The sequence below is a fragment of the Platalea leucorodia genome, assembly GCF_965183815.1.
Source record: "Platalea leucorodia genome assembly, chromosome: 6".
Taxonomy (NCBI): Eukaryota; Metazoa; Chordata; class Aves; order Pelecaniformes; family Threskiornithidae; genus Platalea; species Platalea leucorodia.
In genome coordinates, this window is record NC_138828.1 from 41189834 (window position 1) to 41205933 (window position 16100).

Genomic DNA, 16100 nt, shown 5'->3' on the forward strand with positions numbered 1-16100 from the left:
ACACAGTAAAAATGTGAAAAGCTCACTTTTTTTTTTGTCATTTGAAACCCCACTTTTGATTTTCAAACATAAAATAAGACTAAAACTGTGTTTAAATAGCTCCCTGGTTCCGGCTTAAACCAATCAAACCAACAACAAAAAAATTAAGCTACGTTTGCACCTCTTAGTGCTGCAAACTGGATTTTTATATCACCCCCCTACATGTCATCACAAAGCACTTTATATAGAGTCAACCACAACCTACACTTTACATTAAGTTTTTAAGGTAAGATTTAAGTCAAGAAACTGGTTCAATGCATATGTGAAAATTAGAAGGAGAATTTTGTATTCACTGGCCTTGACTTTTTTACAGGACCTTGTGCTTAAAAATAATTCATTGCTTAGCAATGACGGGGAGCTGAGTTTAGATGGAATAGCAATGATTTCTTTAGGGACCTAAAAGAAAAAGAAATGAGATTTAGTGGAGGGCAGAATAGGAAAATATGTACTCTTACATATGTGCATAGGTTTGCAACACATCACTGGCAAATGTGCTTGTGCAACTGGGACTCATTTTTGTATGAAAATAAACCAGCCTAAAATAATAATGAATTCAACAAGTAATGACCAAGTCTTTGCAGATGACTAGACCTATTGCTTCAGGCACAAGCTTGAACTCTTAGAGGAAAAGAGATTAGTCTGTTATTTTTTGCCATTGTTGAATTTTTCCTGCAATGCATGAGGACAACAGAAAAAATAAGCAAGTAAGGCTGTACCTTTCTAGGAGAAACTCCAATGTACTTGCTTAATGGAGCATGAGGAACTGTATCTTTTGTGGGGAAAAAAAAAGGATTCTAAGTAGCTTCAGAGGCATGATTTATGAAACAATAAAAAAAAAAAAAAACCACCTTCTGGAAATAACTATGCCAGAATCTGAGTAAACATGCTAAAGAACACAGGAAAAAATACTTTCACCTATAAATCATGACAGCTTCATATTTGCCAAAGGAGTAAATGTGTATATAATATTATTTAAAATGTTTTTGTTCACATAATTATACAAAGATTTTTAAGGGACTGGAGCATCTCTCGTACAAGGGGAGACTGAGCGCTGGGACTGTTTAGCCTGGAGAAGAGAAGGTTCAGGAGAATCTTATCAATGTGTACAAATATCTAATGGGGGGACTACAGAAGCCAGAGCCAGACTCTTCTCAGTGATGCCCCCGTGAAGGGATGAGAGGCAGTGGGCACAAACTGAAATATAAAAAATTTCAATTAAACAAAAGAAAAAACTTATTTTCTGTAAGGGTGATTGAACACTGTAACACGTTGCCTACTGGTTGTGGCATCTCTATCCTTGGAGCTATTCAAAACCTGACTGGACATGACGCTGAGCAACATACCTGTGAGCAGGTCAACCTTGCTCTGAGCAGAGGGTTGGACTAGAAAATCTCCCGTCCAACCTCAGTCATTCTGTGACACATTTTAAATTACTGTGGATGAATAAGCATTCTGAAGAAGAAATTGTTCTGGCAGAAAAATGTAGAATTGACTAGTCTCCATTTGTCATACTTGCCAGATAGAGGAGTTCCTTGCATTCTTTATTCCTCTTGCTTGAAACTGGCCCTGGCAGTGATTGCAATGACAATGAATGTCTGACATGTCTTTTGATTTACTCTGGCAATAAGCATCCACAAAATATTGTACTCTCTGCACAATAAACTATGTGTCTCGGTTGGGAGCTTTTGCATAGCTAAAACATTATGGGCTAAGTCAGCAAAGGCTCTCTGACGCTCAGAAAAAAGATCTTAGTTTTCTGCTGGGCACAATCCTCCTATGAACAAGCTGTTCAACAAAATTATAGCTTCATACACATATGAAAAAAAGTCAGATCTCCTTCCAAGAAAGACATTCATCTTTTCTTGCATTTTGATTGGAAGAAAGGAGTGGTTGTTCTGACACAATCTGCTAAACTATGATCAAAGCTGGGATTAATTGACTAATAGGACTAGCAAGCAACAAACACTATATATAAACTATGATGTAAGAATGCTTTTTAAATACCTGAAGTTGACTTTGTTTTTCAATGTTTATGCACTCAGTTTTTATCACTATCCAGTCTTAATTTAAGAACACATTTGTATTCAGGAAATAATTTATAAGCATCTGAACAAGTTTGGCCTTTACACAGCAGAAAAGTAAGTTATAAGATAGAGAGCATAAACTACTAGTCTAGAAGAGGAAAATATGATATTCAGATGAAAGAAAGGCTTCTGTTTGACATAGACTGAGTGTGAAAATAAAGGTTCTAGTCATCCTGGAGACATAAACCTAATTTAGATAGTTTAGCAGACCTAGATTCTTATCAGAGAATCATAGAATTGTTAAGGTTGGAAAAGACCCTTAAGATCATCGAGTCCAACCATTAACCTAGCACTACCAAGTCCACCACCAAACCATGTCCTCAAGCACCATGTCTACCCTTCTTTTAAATATATCCAGGGATGGAGATTCAACCACTTCCCTGGGCAGCCTGGTCCAATGCCTGACTACCCTCTCAGTCAAGAAGTTTTTCCTATTATCCAACCTAAACTTCCCCTGGCACAGCTTGAGGCTGTTTCCTCTCGTCCTATCACTTGTCACTAGGGAGAAGAGACCGACCCCCACCTCGCTACAACCTCCTTTCAGGTAGTTGTAGAGAGCAATAAGGTCTCCCCTCAGCCTCCTCTTCTCCAGACTAAACAACCCCAGCTCCCTCAGCTGCTCCTCATAAGACTTGTGCTCTGGACCCTTCACCAACTTCCTTGCCCTTCTTTGGACACGCTCCAGCACCTCAATGTCCTTCTTGTAACGAGGGGCCCAAAACTGAACACAGTACTCGAGGTGCGGCCTCACCAGTGCTGAGTACAGGGGCACCATCACCTCCCTGGTCCTGCTGGCCACACCATTCCCGATACAAGCCAGGATGTCATTGGCCTTCTTGGCCACCTGGGCACACTGCTGGCCTATATTCAGGCAGCTGTCAACCAACACCCCCAGGTCCCTTTCTGCCAGGCAGCTCTCCAGCCACTCTTCCCCAAGCCTGCAGCATTGCATGGGGTTGTTGTGACTGAAGTGCAGGACCCAGCACTTAGCCTTGTTGAATCTCATACAGCTGGCCCTGGCCCATCGATCCAGCCTGTCCAGGTCCCTCTGTAGGGCCTTCCTACCCTCCAGCAGATCAACACTTCCACCCAACTTGGTGTCATCTGCAAACTTACGGAGGGTGCACTCTATCCCCTCATCCAGATCATCAATGAAGATATTGAACAGGACCAGCCCCAACACTGAGCCCTGGGGAACACCACTCGTGACCAGACGCCAACTGGATTTGACTTGGTTAACCACCACTCTCTGGGCTCGGCTGTCCAGCCAGTTTTTAACCCAGTGCAGAGTGCGCTTATCCAAGCCATGAGCAGCCACCCTCTCCAGAAGAATGCTGTGGGAGACAGTGTCAAAGGCTTTACTAAAGTCCATGTGGACAACATCCACAGCCTTCCCCTCATCCACTAAGCGAGTCACCTTGTCATAGAAGGACATCAGATTAGCCAAGCAGGACCTCCCTTTCATAAGCCTATAATGGCTGAGCCTGATCCCGTGGTTGTCCCACACATGCTGCGTAATGGCACTCAAGATGATCTGCTCCATGACCTTTCCCAGCACCGAGGTCAGGCTGACAGGCCTGTAGTTCCCTGGATCCTCCTTCCGACCCTTCTTGTAGGTGGGTGTCATATTTGCCAACTTCCAGTCATCTGGGACCTCCCCAGTTGACCAGGACTGCTGATAAATGATGGAGAGTGGCTTGGTCAGCTCCTCTGCCAGCTCCCTCAGTATCCTTGGGTGGATCCCTTCTGGCCCCATGGACTTGTGCGCATCCAGGTGGAGGAGCGGGTCGGTGACTGCCACCTCTTTGACAACTGGGGCTTCATTCTGCATCCTATCTCCATCTCCCAGCTCAGGGGCCTGAAAACCCCGAGGATGACCAGTCTGACTATTAAAGACTGAGGCAAAGAAGGCATTAAGTACCTCAGCCTTCTCCTCGTCCTTCGTGGCAAAGTTTCCCTCCACATCCAACAAAGGATGGAGATTCTCCTTGGCCCTCCTTTTGTCCCTGATATATTTGTAAAAACATTTTTTGTTATCTTTAACAGCAGTGGCCAGTTCAAGTTCCAGCTGGGCCTTCACCTTTCTAATCTTCTCCCTGCATAACCTCACAACATCCTTGTAGTCCTCCTGAGTCGCCTGCCCCTTCTTCCAAAGGTGGTAGGCTCTCCTTTTTTTCCTGAGTTCCAGCCAAAGCTCTCTGTTCAGCCAGGCCGGTCTTCTCCCCCGCCTGCTCGATTTATGGCACGTGGGGACGGCCTCCTCCTGTGCCTTTAAGAATTCCTTCTTGAATAACATCCAGCCTTCTTGGACTCCTTTGCCCTGCAGGACTGCCTCCCAAGGGACTCTTAACCAGACTCCTAAACAATCCAAAGTCTGCCCTTCTATAGTTCAGGGTAGTGGTTTTGCTGACCCCCTTCCTTGCTTCTCCAAGAATTGAAAACTCTATCATGTCGTGGTTGCTGAGCCCAAGACAGCCTCCGACCACCACATCGCCCACCAGACCCTCTCTGTTCGTGAACAGCACGTCCAGCGGGGCACCTCCCCTGGGGGGCTCGCTTACCAGCTGCGTCGGGCAGTTATCTTCCACACGCTCCAGGAACCTCCGAGACTGCTTTCTCTCTGCTGTGCTATATTTCCAGCAGATATCTGGTAAGTTGAAGTCTCCCATGAGAACAAGGGCTAGAGATCGTGAGACTTCAGCCAACCGCTTGTAGAATACTTCGTCTGTTTCCTCATCCTGGTTGGGTGGACTCTAACAGACTCCCACCAGGATGTCTGCCTTATTAGCCTTCCCTCTGATCTTCACCCATAAGCACTCAACCTTATCATTACCTTCATTGAACTCTAGACAGTCAAAACACTCTCTAACGTACAAGACTACCCCACCGCCTCTCCTTTCTTGCCTGTCCCTTCTAAAGAGCTTGTAGCCACCCATTGCAGCACTCCAGTTGTGTGAGTCATCCCACCATGCTTCCATGATGGCGACCACATCATAGTTTTCCTTCCGCGCAATGGCTTCCAGCTCCTCCTGCTTATTGCCCATGCTGCGTGCATTGGTGTAAATGCACTTCAGCTGGGCTATTGATCTCCTCTCCAGCACAGGCATGCCACCCCTAGGCTCGTCCCTAGAAAGCCTGGTTTTAACCCCTTCCCCCTTCAAATCTAGTTTAAAGCTCTCTCAGTGAGGCCTGCTAACTCCTGAGCCAGAATCCTTTTCCCCCTTTGCGACAGCTGAACCCCATCTGACTCCAGCAGGCCTGGTGCCATGTAAACTGCCCCATGACTGAAAAACCCAAAGTTCCACCTCTGGCACCAGCCTCTGAGCCACGTGTTGATGAGGCGGGTCCTCCTGTTCCTTTCCATGTGCCTCCCGGTCACTGACGGGATGGAGGAAGCACTACTTGCGCTCCTGATCCTTCAAGTAATCACCCCAGTTCTCTAAAATCCCTTTTGATCATCTTTGTGCCTCTATCAGCTACCTCATCACTGCCAACCTGAACGACCAATAGTGGATAATAATCGGACGATTTTACCAGCCTAGGGAGCTTCCTAGTAATGTCTCTTATCCTTGCCCCAGGGAGGCAGCAGACTGCCCTGTGGGATGGGTCTGGTCAGCATATCGGGCCCCCTGTTCCCCTCAGAAGGGAGTCGCCTACGACGATTACCCTTCTTTTTTTCTTGCCAGTGGCCGTTGTAATGCGTGGGGCTGACTGGTTCCCCCTAGTCAACCCCTTGGATGGGTCACTGTCTGTACCTTCATCCTCCTGGCCCTCAAGTTCCAGAGCCTCATACCTATTGTGTGAGGGCACCTGGGGGGGCGAGGTCGGCCGGGAGAGGATTCACCTGCTGCCCGAGCAGGGATCTGCATCCCTCCTCCTCTGTCTCTTGGGTCCCCTCCTTCTGCCTGGTGGCAAGAGGGCAGGGGAGCCTCTCCTTCTCTTGATGCTTCCACCTGGCGTGCTCGTCTCAGGGATGGTAGGGAGTGACTCCACCAGTCTATCTCCCTCTCGCACTCCCTGATACTCCTCAGTCTTGCTACTTCTTCCTTCAGCTCTGCTGCCGTGCTGAGCAGATGCTCCACCTGCTCGCACCTCACGCAGGTGGTGTCTCGGCAGCCCTCCATCACCGGAGCAGGGCTCTGGCACTCCCCGCAGCCAGAGATGTGGGTGGCTGCATGTTGGAGTGGGAGCTCCCTCCCCTTCTAGAGATGGCTCTTGTCCGAGTGGAAACCGTGGCTACGTCTCTCCCGGGAGGGCGTAGACCGCAGGGAGAGCTCGCCAGCTGCCTGCGCCAACTGCCGCGCCACGCCCTTTCTGCCGCGCCGCGCCTGTTTGCCCGTCCTGGTCCCCGCGCTCCCTAGGGGCCCGCTTAAATCTCCCGCGGTTGCCCCAGCAGCGCCCCTGCCCCGTCTGCCTCGCTCGCGAGAGCCGCCGGTTTCCTCTGGCGCGAGGGCCCCACCAGGCTCGTTATCGGGTTCCCCGGCGCAGGAAACCCCCTTTTCCACCCCAACGCAGCGCCCACTCGCAGGACTTACCGCTGCTGCTGCCGCCGCCGCGTGCCTCGCCGACTGAGTGCTGCTTCCGGGATCTCCGCGTTTAAATCTCCCGCGGTTGCCCCAGCAACGCCCAAGCCCCGTCTGCCTCCCTCTCGAGAGCAGCCGGTTTTTCTTTGTATCTATGTATCTTTGTATGTATTTTTCTATGTATCTTTGTATCTATATTTTCTTATGGATCTATGTGAATTGTAGGAAACCCCATATTCCTTCACACAGCATTTTGTCTGATATGTCTCTAAAGGAGTTGTCTTTTTCCATTGTTTTGCAGGTCAACGTGTAGTCTCAGTGTGTTTTGTGTCACAGAGGAGTGCGCATATAAAGTACATGTTTAAAATACAAGGTAACATTTAGTAGAAGAGGCTATGTTGCCCTAGTAAATGCAACAAAGCCATGACGTGCACCTAGCACCTAAATGTTTATTCTGTCGCATTTTTAGCATAGTCGGTAGCGCAGGTCAGCTAACATTAGCACTAGCAAACAATTCTTGTTTCCTGGCCCAGGAGACAGCTTGGGGCAGAGAATGGTACCACTGAGCAGTACGGCCAAAGCCGTGTAACTTTGCTGCACTACCTTTCTTTCCCATACACAGGTCTCAGTATAGGCTGCCCTACCATGCACTCCGCCACCCCTGCCTGCATCACTCTTGATACACACCGTGGTGTTGTATTATGAAAAAAACACACTCCTGAGAACTGCAGAAGCTCACCCTCCTAATTTTTCTCAGCTTGCTCCGGGGATCTGACACTAATGGCAAAGGGCATGGGGAGAAGACTGCAGTCCTGGCCTTTATTTGAAGTAAGCCGTCTCAGGAGCACGAGAATTTGATCCAGCGGATCTTCTTTGGCACTTACATGGAGGTGGCCTAGTGCATGGCAATGGAAAGCTACAGTTCCATGGGTATACTCAAGAGGCTTAAAGTGGTCTGCTCAAAGGCCAGGCCCCAACATGGCTGACCCTGTGTAACTTGGAATAGTTGCCATAATTGCTCCAAATTGCAAAGGAGGCCCAGCTGGAGGGCTAGAAGCCCCTGATTGTTCATGACCTTGCAGTGGCTCCCATTCTTGATGCTTCTTCCTTCTTGGATTAACATTGTCCTGAGGAAGCACCTCACCTTCAAAGGATGAAAAAGAAGGTGTTGGGAAACAGATATCTTCTACACTGTGGCTACCATCACCCATACTATTGAGCCTAGCAGTGGTATCAGCCCACAAGCCCAGATATGGTAAGAGAAGAATGTTTTTTAAGCATGTTTCTAGGAAAGTGGGCTAAAGCAAAAGATAAGGGTACCTGCAAGCTCTCATCACAGAATGTTTTTTAAAGACAAACTTAATTCTGATGCAGTTTAAACTATAGCAATGGAATTGTATTAAAGATAAGTTTGATTTATTATAGTTTAAATTCCAGCTGCCAGAGGATGGAAGAGCTACTTTTCACTGAAAAAGCAAGAATCTGCTTTTATATTTTACCTGAATGATGTAATAAGACTGACTTAATATCTAAAAACTGAGAAAATTATATATGTTGGCTATGACCCAGGTAGGTTATCCTCCATTAACTTAAAAAAACATGTTAAAATAGATCTTTTTTCAGTTGGTTTTACATTATAGAACTGTACTGAGCATCCTATAAGTGCCCATTCATTACATTTACTGTCAATTGTTTCATGTGAATAATTTATAGCAAATGAGCTCCAGAAAATCAATACCAGACTTCTGAATTTACAAAGCCATTGGATATGCAGAAGTAAAGCTTTTATATTAATTAGAAATAGATCTTTCTTTTCCTCTGCCATGTAAGAAAACAAACAAACAAACAAACAAACAAACATTTCAGTCTTAGTAACTATAAGTACTTATTAGTTATTGTCATGGTTTAGCCCCAGCCAGAAACTAAGCACCACACAGCTGCTCACTCACTTCCCCCACAATGGGATGGGGGAGAGAATTGGAAAGGTAAAAGTGAGAAAACTCGTGGGTTGAGATAAAGATAGTTTAGTAGTAAAGCAAAAGCTGCGCACACAAGCAAAGCAAAACAAGGAATTCATTCACTACTTCCCATCGGCAGGCAGGTGTTCAGCCATCTCCAGGAAAACAGGGCTCCATCATGTGTAATGGTTACTTAGGAAGACAAACACCATCACTCCCAACATTCCCCCTTCTTTCTTCTTCCCCCAGCTTTATATGCTGAGCATGATGTCATATGGTGTGGGATATCCCTTTGGTCAGTTGGGGTCAGCTGTTCCAACTGTGTCCCCTCCCAGCTGCTTGCGCACCCCCAGCCTGCTCGCTGGTGGGGTGGGGTGAGAAGCAGAAAAGGCCTTGACTCTGTGTAAGCTCTGTTCAGCAATAACTATAACATCCCTATGTTATCAACAGTATTTTCAGCACAAATCCAAACCATAGCCTCATACTAGCTACTATGAAGAAAATTAACTCTATCCCAGCCAAAACCAACACAGTTATTTTCTAAAATATAATGTGCTGTCCTAGCATTGCTGCTGGCATTGATGTTCTTATGAGAGTAGTGAGGTCTGGTGCATAGGAGTTTTGAGAGTCCTTTGTTCCGTTCTTACAACGTCTTCTACTGGGAACACAATCAGTCAACAGACCATGGACAAAATGGGGAAATACAAGGCTTCTTTTCCATAACAAAACATAAAAAATTGCTTTAGTGTGCAAATAAGAACTTATGGCCATGGCCTGGAATGCATGAGAGCTACATCTTGTAACTGTATTGATTATGGGGAGTCACTCAGTAACAATGCAGCATTTTGTAACATTTTAAAGAAGGTGATTATCTTGTTTCTTTTCTCAACTGTATATGTTTAAATAGTATTTCAGAGTAAATATTCTCTTTTTCTTCTCTGTGCTTGAAGCATTCCTAGCACTATTAGCCCCAGCTATTGTTGCTGATAGCTAAATGAGTTTGTGCACTAGACCTCTGATGTCTGCACTGCTCAGTGGTTAGCAAGGTATGGGATTTTGGGTCCATGTAAACTAGCACTCCTCTGACCTTGGGTTGGAGGTATAGCACAGGCCGAGGAAGCTCCACAGTAGACATCATGGACAAGATTGTACCAGGTTTGTCTCTCTCTCTGTGTCAGATAGAACAGCTGAGGAAGCCTTGTGTTCTCCATCCTCCCTACTTGCATGGCCTGCAGTGTGACACATCCATCAGTTTCATGCTGTGAAACTGTTTTCAGAAACTGCTTGTACAGGCCTCATGTTATTTCATATACCTTGACTTGAACACACAGACACATATACACACACACCTAGAGAAATTACCATGTCTTAGGAGTATTGCAGGAAACTAGGTGCTAGATAAGTAAAATGCAACCAGTCTCCACCATTTGTCCTCAGAGCCAGAGGCTCCGAGCCCGTGTGTGTGCTGGCTTTTTTTCTTAACATAATTCATGCAGTCATAGGTGCCTTCAGGCACTTCTGTAAAAAAACATTTTTTTCTGCCTCATGCTTAAACTCTTGTGGGAAAATATTGCCCTGAGGAAGTCCTTTCAGTTTAGAGAATGGTGCCCAGCTCTCACACAGCATACATGACTTAGAAGTGAACCCTTCAACACTCACACACCAAACAGCATCACACTGCTAAGCCCACTGCTAAGCACATTGAGTTTACTAAGCGAAGGAGGCCGTGTCAGGGAGAAGTTTGTGCACTCAAAGAGACAGACAGACACACGCACACACACAGAGTGTTAATGGGGGCTCCCTGTCCCCTAGTTATCACTCCAATGAACCAGCACAGCCAAGCGTGATGAATGCTCCAAACCATCTTGACATCAGGCTCCTGTGTAACTCAGCATCAACACACGTTTTCCCCTTGGGCTCGCTGCTTCTGTGTGGAGTCAGATGGACACAGAACTACATCCCTCCTGGTCTCTACCACTGAGAGTCTCTATGGTGAGATGTCACCACAGGCCTATGATCAGCCCACAGTGATATCATGGCATACCTTTCCAGCAGGCTCAAGTATTTTTCTCCCATTAATTATTGATTCATGGCTCATACCAAAGCTCACAAAGCTGCTTGCATTGTATTCAGCTCTTGGCCAGGGCAAGGACTTGATATTTCTGCCTCACACACATACAGCACCATTTTTAAAGACTTTAGTATGAGTTAAGATCTGATTCTTTCCTTCTTTAAGCGGGTCAAGAATCTACCAATTAATTGCTTACATGTTATTTTACAAGGGAAAAATCCTACACTACACATGATGTAATTTTCTGAGAGAAACATAATTGCAGGGGTAGGGGAGTAGAAATAATAAAATGTACTTCTGATTTACATTCTAAGATAAATGAGTGTTTTCCATAAACGTAAACATACCAGAGATGTGTGAATAAAGGGATGCATGATTGTTTGCGCCCAATAGCTGTTCAGCTCCATAGTTTCCAGTTTTGTACCTGTCTCCCAACTAGTTATTGAGTCATTGGCATTTTGGAATGGGAGGAAAGGGGAAGAGTTCATTAGGAAGCTAAGAATTATGTTCAGGCCTTAGATGCAGAGACCATATGATATACTGGACATGGTAAGCAACCTTTTAAGCTAAGCTCCTTTCTTTAGCACTTAGAATGCCTGTAAAGAGGGGAGAACCACGCTTGTCTGTTATTTTGAGTCTGTTGTGCCAGCCTTAATTATTTGCTTTAGAAATATGTATTCATCCACACATGCACTACTGTATAAAGTATATATTAAAGAAAAGGGGGAAAAAAAAAAAAGCTTTCAGGCAACTGACAACCATAAAGATGAATAGCCATTTAAATTGTTTAGTGATAGGGACCTTACCCCCTTCCACCTTAAAGATCTTTGCTTCTACATTATGTTTGTAGTGTTTTTTGAATTAGAATATAAGCTTTTGCAGAAATTAACTATAGCATCTTGTGTATTATAAGCAGAAGAGAGTAGGTTTTCTCATCTTCTATCTTTAGACACCAATGAAATAAAAATTCAATTTAAGCTTTAGTCTGAGAAGTGCCTGTATATCCCACTGCTTGGAAGGCTACTAGATATTTTAAAACGGGGGCCTCCAACATCATGTTACAGGTTTTAAAGGATAAAGTTTGTTCTGCTCACCATTTCAGAAGCTACCCTAATGTATTAAGATATCTAAGAAGTAGCTGAGTAGCTGCCAGTACTTCAGAAGCCATCATTAAGCTGCAACAAGTGATTCAGACACTGTTATACTTAATATTTTGCACTGGCCAACTATTTTCCTAATGAGCAACTGAAATTTGTTGCCAGAAGCAGTTGTTCCCAGCTGTGTAACAGCTTCCTAGGAATCAGATACAGACAAAACTAACTGCATTCAAAAAACAACTTCAGCCAACTAAATCCTCCACAGAATTTGCACTGGATATTTAATTCCTACCAAAATCAATGAGTTCAAAAGAGAAGCTGAGGTGTACCCCTCGTTAGGACAGTACAAATGTGACATCAACAGTAGCACATATAAAGAATCACTTCTACCTCTGTAGTTATAACCTTCCCAAGTTTTTCTTTGAACTTCAAAAGCACAGAAAATTAAACATAGGAGAAATGTTAACTTATTGCTTACTCTTGTTAATGCTACCTGTCAGATATTAAGCAGAGTGCGAATTTTGTGTATCAAATGCAGTTCTATAATTTATTTTTAAGTATGTGAATGAGCGTATTCTTAAAAAAATAGGTTTTTATCTCAAGCCCACAGTGTGAGGGCACATATTATGCAAGCATGCAATGAAATGTCTTTAACATCTAAGGCTATTCACATTTGAACAAGCACAATATTGTCATTGTCTTCAGTGGAAACTGAACTGACCCTTTGCTAGCATAGCATCTATTATGCAGATCCCCATTACATTTCTCTGGACTCAGTTAGGCTTTTTATTTCAAATAATAATGATAAAAACCTTAGCTTTCACATGTGAAAATCCTTCATTAATCAACCTTATTTTTTAATAATTCATTTGCTACTTACATAAGTATTTAGAGACTAAAAAGCAATGTTTTGGTTGATGGCATTATTTCACCCTTTTTGGAGAACCATTCCCCTGAGTCATGCAATATTAATTCTGATATGCATGAATGCAACATTTTAAAAAAATGATGTAACAACAAAAATAATTAGTACTCTATGCCCCATTTGAATTGTCAGGGTGTCAAAATTTAACCAGTGAATGGAAAAAAGACATTAATGAGAAGATTTTTAACAAGCAACTGTGAGCCAAAGTCATTGTTCTCATTTATGTCTCAGTTTGCATTACTCAAGCAGCACTAGGAAAAAAAGAGATTTACCAGTGTAAACTAATGAATAAAACAAGATATTATAAAGACAGGAGTAATGGAGAAAATATATGTATTTAGGGGAGTCTGAAAAATAGGTGATGTATGTAGACTAGGAGATATAAGAAGGCTGATTCTTCTAGAAGAAATTGTTTGAGGTGGAGATGAGTGAGTAGTACAGTATTGTAGATGTGATTATTGTCTGATCTATAGACATAAGAGATTGGAAAGAAAGAAATAGTCCCAGCAATATTTAAGCAATTGAAAGGTAGCATTTGAAACCAAGTAAATGGCAATAGTTTACTGAGCCTCCTGCAGATTCAAAATAAATGTACTTTCTTCAGCAGGGTAACTGAGAAGATTAGCAGAAAAGAAAACAAAACATATAGTTGCACTTATTTAGCACTCAATTATTAACCAAACCAAGACATGTGTCTGGAAAAATGTGATCCTTGCACATCAGAAAAGGAGGTGGTCTTGATGCAAATCTGGGAAGATATTGGATGCTAAGCTAGGTGACATGATTACGAATGATCTCAAGAGGAACTGAACGATCACAAATGCAGAATCAATATTCAGGCTGACAGATAAATGACTACTTTCAGGTGTGCCAAGAAACGCAGAAAACCAAACCTAAAATGGCAAATGCTCCTATCCATCTCCCTTTATGCAATATCCTCTACACTGCTTTCATCAATTACACAGGTGTTAGCAGGTGGGTAAGTGTTAATATTGTCACACTGGGAGCTCTGATCTCAGAAAGGTGGTGTGACACCACCATCCAGCAGGTCGAGGGAGGTGATTCTGCCCCTCTACTCCACTCTGGTGAGACCCCACCTGGGTACTGCCTCCAGCTCTGGAATCCTCTGTACAGGAAAGACATGGACCTATTGAAGCAGGTCCAGAGGAGGGCCACAAAAATGATCAGAGGGATGGAACACCTCTGCTATGAGGAAAGGCTGAAAGAGCTGGGGTTGTTCAGCCTGGAGAAGAGAAGGCTGCGGGGAGACCTTATGCAGCCTTTCAATACTTAAAGGGGGCTTATAAGAAAGATGGGGACAAGACTTTTTAGCAGGGCCAGTAGCGATAAGACAAGGGATAATGGTTTTAAACTAAAAGAGGGTAGATTCAGAGTAGATATAAGGAAGAATTTTTTTCAATGAGAGGGTGAAAAACTGGAACAGGTTGCCCAGAGAGGTTGTAGATACCCCATCCCTGAAAACATTCAAGGTCAGGTTGGACAGGGTTCTGAGCAACCTGATCGAGTTGAAGATGTCCCTGCTCATTGCAGGAGGGATGGACTAGACGACCTTTAAAGGTCCCTTCCAATCCAAACCATTCTATGATTCTATGACACAGTGCCTAGAAGGTGGGTGGCAACCTTTAGTCCAGTCCAAGCAACTGTTCCTAATATTGTTACTGTTACTAGTTTTATAGACATGGGAATAACAATTTTAACAAAAATCCTCATATTATTAATTTACTATAGACTACAGTCTATGTCTAGCATGCTTTTTTTTGTGGATAATATTGCAACCTCCTTTATTTGTGGGGTTTTTTTTCTTTGTCTTTTTTACTTAAGTCATTTCCTTTTCTGTCTTATGCTTCCAAGGACAGGGATACTCTGATTATATCTAAATGGTAACTGTAGCTAATAGCTGTATGTTTAAACAGAAACTTGAATTAAGAGTGTATCTCCACATGGGAGCTTGGAAACTAAAAAGTTTTATTTTCTACAGCTCTGTACAGTCATGTAATTAATCTGACATTTCTGGAGACTTTTGAAGACCTTCACCTGCTTGTCTTACTGTTATCATGTCAAAGAAAATGCTGCATGGAAAACTTTCTGGGGTACAAGTAAATATATGTAGAGGATTTTTTTTCTGTACCTTTCCCAGGTATCAATGTGTATCTATACATAATGAAAAAATCTCTTTCCCTGTCATTTCCCTCCTCCCATACCAATATTTTATTTTATGTAATCAACTATATGCTTCATTTTAGCACAGTGTTAATAAGATTCTTTAACCAGCTATCAATAGCTTCAGTTTCAAGACCCTCTAATTATTAATACTTAAATGACATCAGTGATACTTCATTTACCTGTTGCTCCTTTACTGTACATTGAATTCAATTTCTTTTTCTTCCTCTAATTTTCATCTGTCTTACATATGCACATACTGGTTTTGAAAAGAAAACAGATAATCTCTTTAATTTATTGATTCACACTAATGCAACGTCAATGCAAATTTCACAATCATAGATCCTTGCAGGTAGGAATAAATTCATCTCCCTGACAGTCATTATGACCTGGTATTATAGTTACTGACAGCATTAAGAATGCCTGGTAAAGTCACAAAATTCTGAGTTTACTTAAGATCCTCTTTCATAATAACAAAAAGAGTGTTGTTTTTATGATTATGTGTAATTCTGAGAAGCCAGGGCAGTTTAGTATCTCACAACTATTTATCCCTTGTAAAATAGAATGTATTTTTATTTAACTATGGGTTTTATTCTGTGGGTAAGCATTGCCTAATTTCAAAGCTATTTGCATGTTTTGTGATCTGCCACATAAATTTACAGGTAAAAAAAAATGACGTGACAGACTGGACCATCTAGGGTTGTCGTGCAAGCATATTGTCTCACATTACATTTTATTTGTAAATGAAAGTGCTTTTACACAATGATTACTCTTTGTGAATGATTTCAGCAGAAGAAAAATAGGTATTTTGTTGATATAACTCCACTGCAGTATGCGATGATTCGGAACATTTGAAGATGCAACTGGGAGACTGCATTTAAATTCACTTGAAGTACAGTCCAATATAGACTTCAGGCTGAAGAATATCAGAAGTTTTACATACAGCCCACAGGACACAGCAAATTTGTATCATTTAACTGCCTACTGAATCCTGACCATGTACATTTCATTCATTACTGAGTTGCAAAAGGACCTGTTTATAAACAATATTAAGAGCAATTATACAAAACCACGACAACTGGGAGATAATGTTGGCATCCACTTAATTGTGTCACTGCCTTAAGACTGCTTTAAATACAGTCTGATTCAGCTTTTATTTACACTACTTGATGCCTCTTCCCTTCCAGCATGACTTTGTATTGCTGATACATTTTCATATTTT